Raw genomic sequence first — 11,115 nt, 5'->3', positions numbered from 1 at the left:
CTCTCTCTCTCTCTCTCTCTCTCTCTCTCTCTCTCTCTCTCTCTCTCTCTCTCTCCTTTTTCTTCAGGGTCTACCTATGTAGTAGTTCAGGCTGGCCTCAAACTCCTGAAGATCCTCCTGCCTCAGCCTCCCAAGTGCTGGGATTACAGGTGTGTGTCACCACACCCAGCTGAGCATTTCAGCTCCAATTTCTTCTCAAATTACTACACTTTATTACTGGTTTAAAATGAAGATAGAAATATAAAAAGAGGCAAAACAACTAAATGCAGGGTCACAGGTCATGGTGTGTTTGCTGGTGGCTCTGAAAGTGGTGGTGGTGGGAGGCTCCAAGGAGGATGTGAGCCAGGGAAGAAAGGGATCTGAGGGTGCAGTGGGGAGCTCTGAGCTCTCTGCCTCGTGTATCCAGGAATAAGATGGCATGATGCCAGCTCCAGGGCATAGAGCCACATGGTAGAAGGCCTTCGTATCACCAACCTGATTTTTCTCAAAAAAGGAAAATTTGGTAACTAAAGGGCTTTGAGACATAACTAGCATTCTTCACAATCAGAGTTTGGTGCAGTGATGTGTGTGTGTGTGCGTGTGTAAGAAAGTGTGCAGCCATGGGAATTTGTAGCCAACAACGGACCTAACTGAAGCCTCGAAGGGTTTGATCAGCTCGGCATTTGTTGCCCAGCAGCTTCACAGTGTGGCTGTGAGGCTGATCTCTGTCCAGCCATACCCTGTTATGCTGAGGAACTAAGGAACCCATTTTTTTAAATTAAATATTTATTGTGGTAAAGAACACAACATAAAATTTACCATTCTAATCATTCTTAAGTACAATTTAGCTGCAGGAAGAATATTCAATGTGTTGTGAGACTGTTTCCACCAGGAAGGCCCCCAGCCTGGGCACCACAGCTCCTCGCTCTGTGCAGCTGATGAGGGCAAAACCTCATGCATGAGGCGTGCAGTGCCTGGGTTATTTTGCTGAGCACAGTGTCCTTGGGCCATCCATGCTGTTGTGTGGGTCAGACGGTCACTCCTCCTCAAGGCTGAGCCATATTCCACAACATGGCTAAATCGGTTTGTGGACTTGGCCAGCCCTCGCTGCACACCCAGGCTGCTCCGTTTTAGTGGTGGGAAGCAGTGTGCATGAACTTGGGTATCAGATGTGCTCTGTGTTCTGTAGGGACAGTTGGGTGTCAGGAAACTGCATATGTTTTCTGCAGCTGTCAGAGGAGAGAGGAAATTTCTTCCTGGGGTGGACAGACTTTGTCTCTTCCAAACCAGAAGAGCTGGAGGCTTTTAGGCTTGTGTAGGAATCTGCTGGGGAGCACCAGGAGGAAAAAGACTGACAGGGGAACCCAAACTGACAAATCATAAAAGAAAAAGGCAGGCAAGCATCAGGGCAGACGGAATGTAGGTGTTGGTCCTGTGAGGCTGTGAGTACAGTGTAGACAGAGGCCTGGGGCCCAGGCTCTGGAGGAAGTGCCAGTCCCGCGACAGTAACACTGTGGGGAGGAACCTGGGTACCCAGCCGCAGGGCCTCAGGGAGGTGAGGTTGAGCGAGGTTCTGGTCACTGTGAATAGGGCCCATCTGTGGCTGGTCAGGTCCCGTCTCACTATGGAACAACCCCCTGAGTCCCTTCACAGCATGCAGTGATGCCCATGACCTCCTTGAGCATAGAGGTAAGGCTGGCGTTGGAAGGGAAACCACACTTGACACCAAGACACAGTAGTGGGCACCTGGAAGTAGACAGCTGCTCCGGCACCCCCGGGAGGACGAGACAGCAGGGTTGAATCAGGGCTGCCGTCTTGGAGACTGTGAGGGAGGAGACTGAACTGCTGGTATGGGCCTGGGGGTACTGTGCTGGGCTCTGGGCTGCTGGAGGGCACTGTGCCTGTGACCTGAGCTACTTGGGAAAGATGGGCTTTGGACAAAGCCGGCCCTGCTGTGTACCCAACAGCATCTGTCAGTACAGGCTCTCCTCAGCTAGGACACCTCCTGAGCTCTGGAGAAGAGGAGCCAAGAGGCTGGTGGGATCCTTGCTCAGAGTGCATGTAGACTGTCGAAAATGGATGCTGAGGGGCAACCAGGGTGACCATGGACCTGTGACCAGGGGAATACTCTGAAAGCCAAATATTCTGGCTCAGAGAATGAGATCCTGTGCAGAAACCTGCCCCAGGGGTGAGGTGGCCTCTGGCCCTGGGGCTGTGGTGAAAATCTGCCATCTGCTCCACTGAGGGGTGATGCCGCTGCCCACAGGCAGCTGACCCTGGCAAGGTGAGCCACTTCTAAATGGCCGTGGTGTGGGGCTACTGCACCCTTACTCCTTGTCCACAGAAACACTACATCCCCAGAGGGGCTGCTCTCACGGCTGGAATCCCAGAATGAGAAGGATATACACAGCCCTCTTGCACCTCGCAAAGCGTGAGGTGACCAAGGGGTGACTTTGGCTGTTGTAAGCCTTGAGCACCTGGTCAGCCCCATGCAAATTGATGACTACTTTTTAATCTCAGATTTAGAGGATTGAGTTAATTCTGATCCCAATTCCTGAGACACTATCATCCTTTGTCCGTCAATGGCCCCTCATGTCCAGCTTTATCTGTCCACCAATTTTACCTGTCTACCCATCCATCCATGTTCCTTCTCTCTCTCCTTTTGTCCCTTCCTGCCTTTTGCCTACCGTTTGTCTACCATCCATTCCTCCTCCAACCCCCACCTTCTTCCATCCGTCCCTCCACCTCCCTCCATTCTGAGATGCTGGTGTGTGTTTACCTTGGTTCCTGTCCTTTTAAGATGTGAATTGTCTGTGTGCACCTCCTTGTTCATAGGATCGACAGCAATTTTAGCACCAGCGGTGTCATCTTGGGAAAATTATATGCCTCCTGTGTGCCTCAGTCTCTGCTCATGGAAAAAAATCTACCGCACCTCACAAGAGAATGGAAAGTCTAAGTACACCGATCTATGTAAAACACAAGGGATAGTGTTTGGCTTGCAGATAATGCCATGTGTGCTTAGTATTATAATTTTAAAATTTAATTTATTGGCATATGTTTTGATATGTAATAATTACATTTGAATTAGGAATTGGTATATACATGTATCTCATATCTTGATCTTTAAAAAAATTTTTTTTGAGATAGGGTCTTGCTATGTAGTTCAGGTTGAACTTTAAACTCAATACGTAGCCCAGGTTGGCCTCAAACTCATGGTGATCCTCCTGCCCCATCCTTCCAAGTGCTGGGATTACAGGCATGTGCCACCATACCTGGCTCTCTTGATCATTTTTTATTCCCTTTGCTCCTCCCCCTCTCCGCAGTATTATTATTTTGAACATATATAGAGTTTAATCACATTCCTTCTTACTTTCTTTATTCAGCACTGCCTGTAAGATCCAGCCTGGTTATTTGAATTGTTGTATATTTCACACTGTGTCTTCGCGACATTTTTTGACAGCAGTAATGGAGTATAAATGAAACAAAACAAAACTGTGCGTATACATAATTTAGTGGGACGGAGAGCTGTTCCCTTTATGGAGGCTGGCTGGTGTCGGGCCCCTCCCTGCGATGCTGACATCCAGGTGTGTCCGCTATGGGAAATCCCTGACCTGCACTCTCTTTGCCCTGCTCCTGCTCGGGGAAGCTGTGGCTGGGGTCCTGTCCAACTGTCTGAGGAGGGCTGCCTGGTCTGACCAATCCCTGCCTTAGGTTTGGAACCCAGTTCCCCCACCCCACTGAGAATGACTCTCAACTGCACCCATGACACCAGGGACATCTCTGAGTGCCTCTGTGTGGCAACGCCAGGGAGTCCTTGCGCAGCCTTGTGCTGTCGCCCATCGAGGACAGCTGCTCACAGGGCAGAGGGCTGTCACATCTGCCTGTGAAGAAGGGCACTGCAGGGAAGGGGCCAGGTCTGAACTCACCAGCACCAGGTCAAAGAACGAGCAGGCAGCCTGTGGTTACCACAGTCACACCGGGCACAGGTATGCAGGGTCTTGGAGACCTGACAGTAAAGATAAATGTGACAAGTCAATCATATGACACCAAGCTGTTGAAAGTTATGTGCTCTTTATATAAGTTTAGAAATGACACATTTTAAACTGAAATACTTACCTGCTTTCACTTTATAACTCAGTGTGACTGGTATAGCTTCCAAAACGCACTCTTGATTTCTATAACTTTGTCACTGACAACAGTGTTGCAAATCGGCCCTGAATAGAGGCCTGATTGCCGCCTGACTCAGCAGGGGCCCTTGCTCTGAGGCTGATTATGTGCTGGCTGCAGAGTCAGCCCCGGGGTGAAGAGCATGGGGCGCATGCTGCTGTGAGCTGGGAGTCACTCTGTCAGCCAGGTGCTACACCCACAACTTCTTCTGAATTAATTCTGTATTATTTAGATTTCTGATCACTTTATTAACTCTAGACAATCAACAGAATAAGCCAGGCCTGACTCAGCACTTGCGGCTTGGTGCTGAAAGTTCACCACGGTGGCTGACCTGCAGCGAGAGCACCAAACAGAGTCTCTTGGAGGGGCTGGAGGCAGCCCACACTCTCCCTCAGCCTGGCGCCAGGGGCGAATGGTCCGAGAAAGCAGGCAACAGTGAAGGATGGTCAAATAGGGAGGAATAACTTTCAGGGGTTATCATCTATGTTTTAATAGCATATATTCAATTGTAAGTTTGTATAATTTTCAGAAACATCTGTAGTTAGTGACCTGCTCATAAGATTCCTAAGGCCTTAACCTCCACTCAGGAGCCAGTCTGAGCCCCAGTTCATCTCTGACTCCAAGATGGTTTCAACCTCCTCAAAGGATCCCCTGGGGAGACCAGCAGCCATGGCACCAGGTGCCCCAGGCAGGGCCGGCTGTGCAGGGTAGGGCTTCTGGGTCTCCCTCCCATCCCACAACAGCAAGATGATTCCTAATGTAGCCTCTGTGGCCTTGGTGGGGGACCCTGCATCAGGTGTGCCCAGCATGGAGGCCCAGGTCCCACCCGGGCTCCTGGCCCACAGAAGCAGGAGAGTGGGTTTGTGCTCTTGTAAGCCACTAAGTCTGGGATAATTTGTTACACAGAAAGAAAGGCTAACGGGTGTTGAATCCTTTAGTGTGAACTTGAACTCATAAAAGAAAAATCCATTTAAAAAGTTTTATTTGCCTGCAGCTTTGTGAGGTGGGATCTGAAATGCTGAAATGTTTTGGAAGGGCCAAACCAGAGGACAGGAGTAGGGCTCAGCAGGGCGTGGAGGCACCGACGGGGGGCAGCGAGGGGCTGGCAAGGCTGAGCCATGGCGTACCACGTCCATGCAGCCAGATGCTTGGCAGGTGAGATGAGGGAATGGCGATCTTTGAGGAGATACTGTGCAAATAAAAGCCAGCAAATGAAATGAAACCCTCAGCAAATTCTGTGCTATTCACAAATGCTGTTGAGGATGAGAGGCCTTGTTTCAGAGAAATGTGAATACAAGGTCAGGTGATGTGTGGGACTTGGAGAGAGGGCAGGGTCCTAATTTGCCTGCCAAACAGCACTGGGAAAGAACACAGCAGAACATGAACTGCGGCACCCAGTGTGCAGCTGCCCAGGGTCCCTATGGTGATCCTCAGAGAAGCCAGAGAAGCAACCGGGAGAGCCCACAGACTGGAGAATCAGTCACTGCAGTGTCAGGACCTAATCCCACCCTAGGGACCCCCGCCTGCCTCAGGGCAGTGTCAGGTGGTTCCACAAATTCTCACACAGCTGGGTGTGAAGAGCCTCCAGGCATAGCTACTAGTGTCAACATGCAGATGGGGCTGTGGGGCCAGGACGCCAGAGACTCAGCTCTGAACCCAGCTCACACATCCTTGGTTTCTCTGAGTTACGCTCCCAGGTGTGCTTTAGGGAACCTGGTTTGCCAATCCCAGATGAGGACATCAGGTGCCACTGCAACGACAGGATTCTATCCAACCCAGGCAGCGGCCTGCTCGTAGCCAAAGCTGTGGGCTCCTTGGCGGCCCTAAATGGCACATGCCCTGGAACTGCTAGGCCCTGCTGTGCTCGAAGCAGGGCTGCCCTAGAATAATGACAGCCATCCTGTCTGCTCATGGCCTGGGAGCGCTTGGCTGGCTTTTGAGGGCTCAGACCAAATGTGGTAGAAAATCCATCACCAGAGGATAGGCTGCAGGGCCAGAGAGCAGGACAAAGTGTTACTCCACGTGGCAGTCTGTGTCTCTGCTTCATGTCTATGGCTGTGTGTGTGGATATAACCAGAAAACTAAGACACACACACATTAGAAAACCAAAAATTAAGACTGATACAGGCAATTTACAAAGCAACATAGGTGGGAATGTGAGTTAGTAAAAACAGTGCAGCTTGATATTAAAATGAAGATATGAGAATACACTTCTGCTAAAGAAAGAAGAAAAATATGTGCAACAGCTTTAAAGAAAATACTTCGTTAGTAAATGAATGAAAAGGTAGGGAATAAGGAACAGAGGGATAAAAATAGTGGAGAGAGTATCACTGAACTCTAACCACAGCAGGTGGGGTGTGGTGGCACGAACCTGTAATCCCAGCTTTGGGGAGGCTGAGGCAGGAGGACTGCCATGAGTTCAAGGTCAGCCCGGGCTCCATAGTGAGTTTAAGGCCAGCCTGAGCTACATAGCAAGATGCTGTCTCAAAATAAAAACACAAACAAACAAAAAAACCAAAACCAAAAGCAAACCAAAACAAAACAAAAAACTATAACCATAGCAAAATTACATTCAATAAGAATAGATTAAATATTCCAATGAAAAGATAGAAATTGTCAGGTTGGATTTAAAAACAAAAGAAGAGACAATTCCACTCTTTAAGAGACAGAGGTGGAGATTGAAATTCAAGGATGGGAAAACAAAGAAACAAACATGCAAACAGCCAACAGGAGCAAGCTGGAGTAGCTGTTTTAATAGTACTCAAAATAGTCACCAAAAGGGGATGACTCATAATGTTTAAAGGTCAATAACATCAGGAAGACACAGCAATCCAAACATAAGCACATCTAATGACAGTATGCCAAAATACATGACCAAAACCTGATAAAATCAAAGAGGAAAATAAAAAATCTATATTCATAGTTGGAGATTTAACATACCACTCTCAGTAACAGGACAGTTACATAAAGAAGAAACAAAAGGAAAAAGAAAGAATTCAAGAGAGATGCTAAGGACTAGAGTGATACTGTCAGCTACCTTACTTCTTGATATCTGAAGAATATGACCATTAATTCAGAATACACTTTCAAATGTATGTGGGACATCACCAAGATGGACTATATACTTGTCTCAGTAGATTTCTAAAGATCAGAATATTACAGAATATATTTTCAGATAGTAACAGGACTAAATTAGAAACCACCAAATCTAGAAAAGACCCCAGATTTCTGAACATTAAGTCATTTGTAAATAACAAGTCAAAGTATAAATCACAAAATATGAATAGAAATCTTTTACTGGAATAATAATGAAAACAGAACATGAGAAAAAAATTGAGAGAGGTAATTAAGGCAATAATTGAGGGAAATTCAAATCATTAAATGATTAGAAGAAAGGCTTTAGAACAGAATTAGAAAAAGAAGAAACTAAAGGCAAAGTAAGCAGAAAGAGGAAATAAACTAAAGAGCAAAAATCAATGATGAGAAAACAAAATGAAAATGATGAAACCAAGACAGTGTTTTGAAAGGATCAATATCATTGATAAATCTCTAGCTGGACTGATTATAAAAGAAGAGACAGGGCCCGGGGATTTAGCTCAGTGATTCTGGTGACTGCCTTGCAAGCGCAAGGTCCTGAGTTTGATCCCTGGTACACACCCCCCCCCAAAAAGAAGAGAAACACACAGATTACCAATACAAGGAATGAAAAAGGGAACATCACAATGGATCTCACAGATAAAAAAGAATGGAAAATGTTTTTAAAAGCTTATTTTGTCAGCATTCTGAGGTATATTTTACATACGATAAAAGTTTCAACTTACTGTGAAATAGGAAGAAAAGGGAATGGGATGTGGGAAGTGTGGGGGAAAAGAAAGAAGGGAATGGAATTAGTATGAGAAAAAGAAAAAAATGGAAACAAAGTCTTTGTAGACAGGGAGGGGTGGAGGGGATGAAGGGAGGGCAGGGGAATGGGGAAAAATAAGAACCAAGATGGATTATGTAAAGGTGCAGATTTCCAATGAAGAATGTCATTATACTGTCTACCTTAAATGCACCAATAACATTAATTATAAACAAGTTTCAATAATATGCATAGCTTTATGTCAGAACAACCTAAAGGCTTCAGTGAAACAGACAAATACCTGGAAAGACTCAGGACATCATGGGTGACTCACAAAGACCTGTGACCAGAAGGGCCCTTTGTCCATTAAAGAAGCAGCAATCACAGCGAAGAAAGAGAAGTTCAACTTTAGATGGCTCACACGTGGATTCTGCCAGACACTCAAAGAAGAGAGAGCACAGATTCTAAACAGGCTTTTACAGGAGAGAAAAGTGAGAGTTCGGTTTTCCAACCTTTCTCATGATCAGCACTGTCCTGAAAACCAAACCAGAGAAAAACATTAGGCGAGGAAAACTAAAGTAATTTGGCTCATTAACATCTATACCTAGACCCACACGCATAGGATAAACCATGCCCACTCTGCATAAAAAGAATGCTTTGTATGAGCAAGTGGGATTGGCCTGGGGATGCAAGGCTGACTGACCCTTGCTGCCCTTCAGAGTGGCTCTGTGTCCCCCGTGACCCGTTTTCTGAAGCCTGGGTCCTCGGGGTGGCACCACCTTCAGGAGTGTGGTCTGGTGGGAGGTGCCTGGGCCCCCAGGAGTTCTGTCCTCAAAGGGGCTCAGGGAGTTTTCCTGTGGCCCATCAGTTCTTGCAGGATGGCTGTCATAAAAGGAGCCAGCCACCCTTCCTGCTTGGGATGTAGTCTGTATGTACGTGCCATGGGGTCAGAGCCTGTACACACAAACCCCTTTTCTCCATAAGTAACTCATCTCAGGTATTTTGTTATAGTGGACAAAAAGCTGACTGATACCACATTTGAAATCAGTCAGTGCAATTCTCCATATTAACAGACTGAGAAAGAAAAGTCATGTTGATAGAGAACATTTTTATAAATAACTAAAACCTATGAAATGTCATAATATAGAACAGCTTCGGCTGTCCCTAACTGTAGTCTGTTTAGCTCAGAACTAATAGGCACCCAAGGCACGAATTGCTGAATGAGGCAGTTGGTCTTACCCTGAGATGACAGGGCACATCAAGGTCTTGAGCTCCAGAGAGACTGAAGCCACCTGATGATAAAAGTGTCAAGATAAAAATAACCCATTGCTAACATTTGTTCCCCTGATCCTGAACACCCCCTTCCTATGGACTAGAATAGATAACTAGGAAAATCTTAAAGGTAAACTCCCCAACTGCAAAGAACTGTCATGTCTGGGTTGAAAGTTAACTATCCTGTGACTGTGACTTGAACAGTGAGAATGAAATGTAACCACCCAAATGAAGTCAAGGCTGCAAAACCCTATAAAAGGAGGAGTTGTAACCCAGTGCCTCATTGATCCAGGCACAGCTTATGTACGATCAGCCTTATCAATAAGTAAATTTTATTTTACTTCAAATGAAGTCAAGGCTGCAAAACCCTATAAAAGGAGGAGTTGTAACCCAGTGCCTCATTGATCCAGGCACAGCTTATGTACGATCAGCCTTATCAATAAGTAAATTTGTTATTTTACTTCCATTCTGCTGTCTCTCTGTGTGTCACTTACTGATTCCTTCGATAACAATGTGACCATCTCAGTGATGCAAAACAGAAAAAGCATTTGACGAGATTTATCACCTCCTGGCGATAAATGCTTTCAGCAAAATGGAAATATATTTCAACCTGACAAAAGTACACCTACAAAAAAGGAAGGCTTACATTATGTTTAAAGGTGAAAGATCACAGAATTTCCCACTAAGACAGGAAGCAAAGCAAGGCTTCTCCTCTCCTCATTGTTTTGTATGAGGCCAAGCTTCAGGTTGGGGATGGAGCAGGAAAACTTTCTAGTAACCTCTAAGAGACATATGAAAATATTGCTAGAATTAATAAGTGAATTTATCAAAGTCACGGAATTAAGAAAACTTAAAAAATAAGCTGTGCGATATATTATTGAAAAGAATAGGATATTCAAATACTCTTTAATATTTAAAAATGCATTAAGATATGAAATGCTTATAGATATGCTACAAAATGTATGCTGAAAAGCTGTAAAGTATTGATGAAAGAAATTAATGAAGATCTAAATAAATGTAGGCCAGAAGATTCAATACTGTCAACATATCAGTTATTTTCAAATTAATATACAGGTCCAATATAATCCCAATCAAACTCCTGATAAGACATTTTAGTAGAAACTAAGCTAATTCTAAAATCCATATGGAAATGTAAAGGACCTAGAACAGATGTACAGTTTTGAAAAAGAACAAGTTTGGAAGACTTACAGTGACTGGTTCTAAGACTTCCTATAGTGCTCCTATAATGAAGATAGTGTGGTATTGGTGTAGGGATGGGCCTATCAATTAATAGGACAGATCTGACAGTGCAGAAATAGCCTCATATTTTTTTTTATCGTCACTTGATTTTCAAGACAAGTGCCAAGGTTAAAAGTAAGTATATTTGGCAAATGGTGCTGAACAATTGGATAGCCATATGCAAAAATAAAACCTTGACTGTAACTTCACTCTATACAAAAGTTAATTTGAAACAAGTCAGACAGATGTGTAAGCTAAAAGTATAAGACTTCCGAAAGACATGGGAGGGACCATTTGTGGTCTTGGTTCAAGAAAACATTTCTGGAAGAACATCACTTCTCAGGCACGGAAGACAACCCCACTCTTTCACATCATCAGAAGATCTGAAAAGACCCCTCGTGAAGATCCGTGGAAGGTGTGGCATGACACTGAAATCACAATCAGATGCCATGCCAGACCCTTCATCAGGGCAGCATCATTAGGAGGCTGGCTGCTTCCGAGGCTTCTGTACAGAAGCTCAGGAATGCTCACACATTGGTATGGGGAATGCAAAAGCATTTGGCCACTCTGGAAGTCTGTCAGCTTATCTGAAGTTAAACAGGAGCTGTGTTAGTTAC

Source organism: Fukomys damarensis, unplaced genomic scaffold, assembly GCF_012274545.1.
Source record: "Fukomys damarensis isolate Sample0158 unplaced genomic scaffold, DMR_v1.0_HiC HiC_scaffold_35, whole genome shotgun sequence".
In the NCBI taxonomy this organism is placed as follows: Eukaryota; Metazoa; Chordata; class Mammalia; order Rodentia; family Bathyergidae; genus Fukomys; species Fukomys damarensis.
This window is presented reverse-complemented; position numbering follows the sequence as displayed.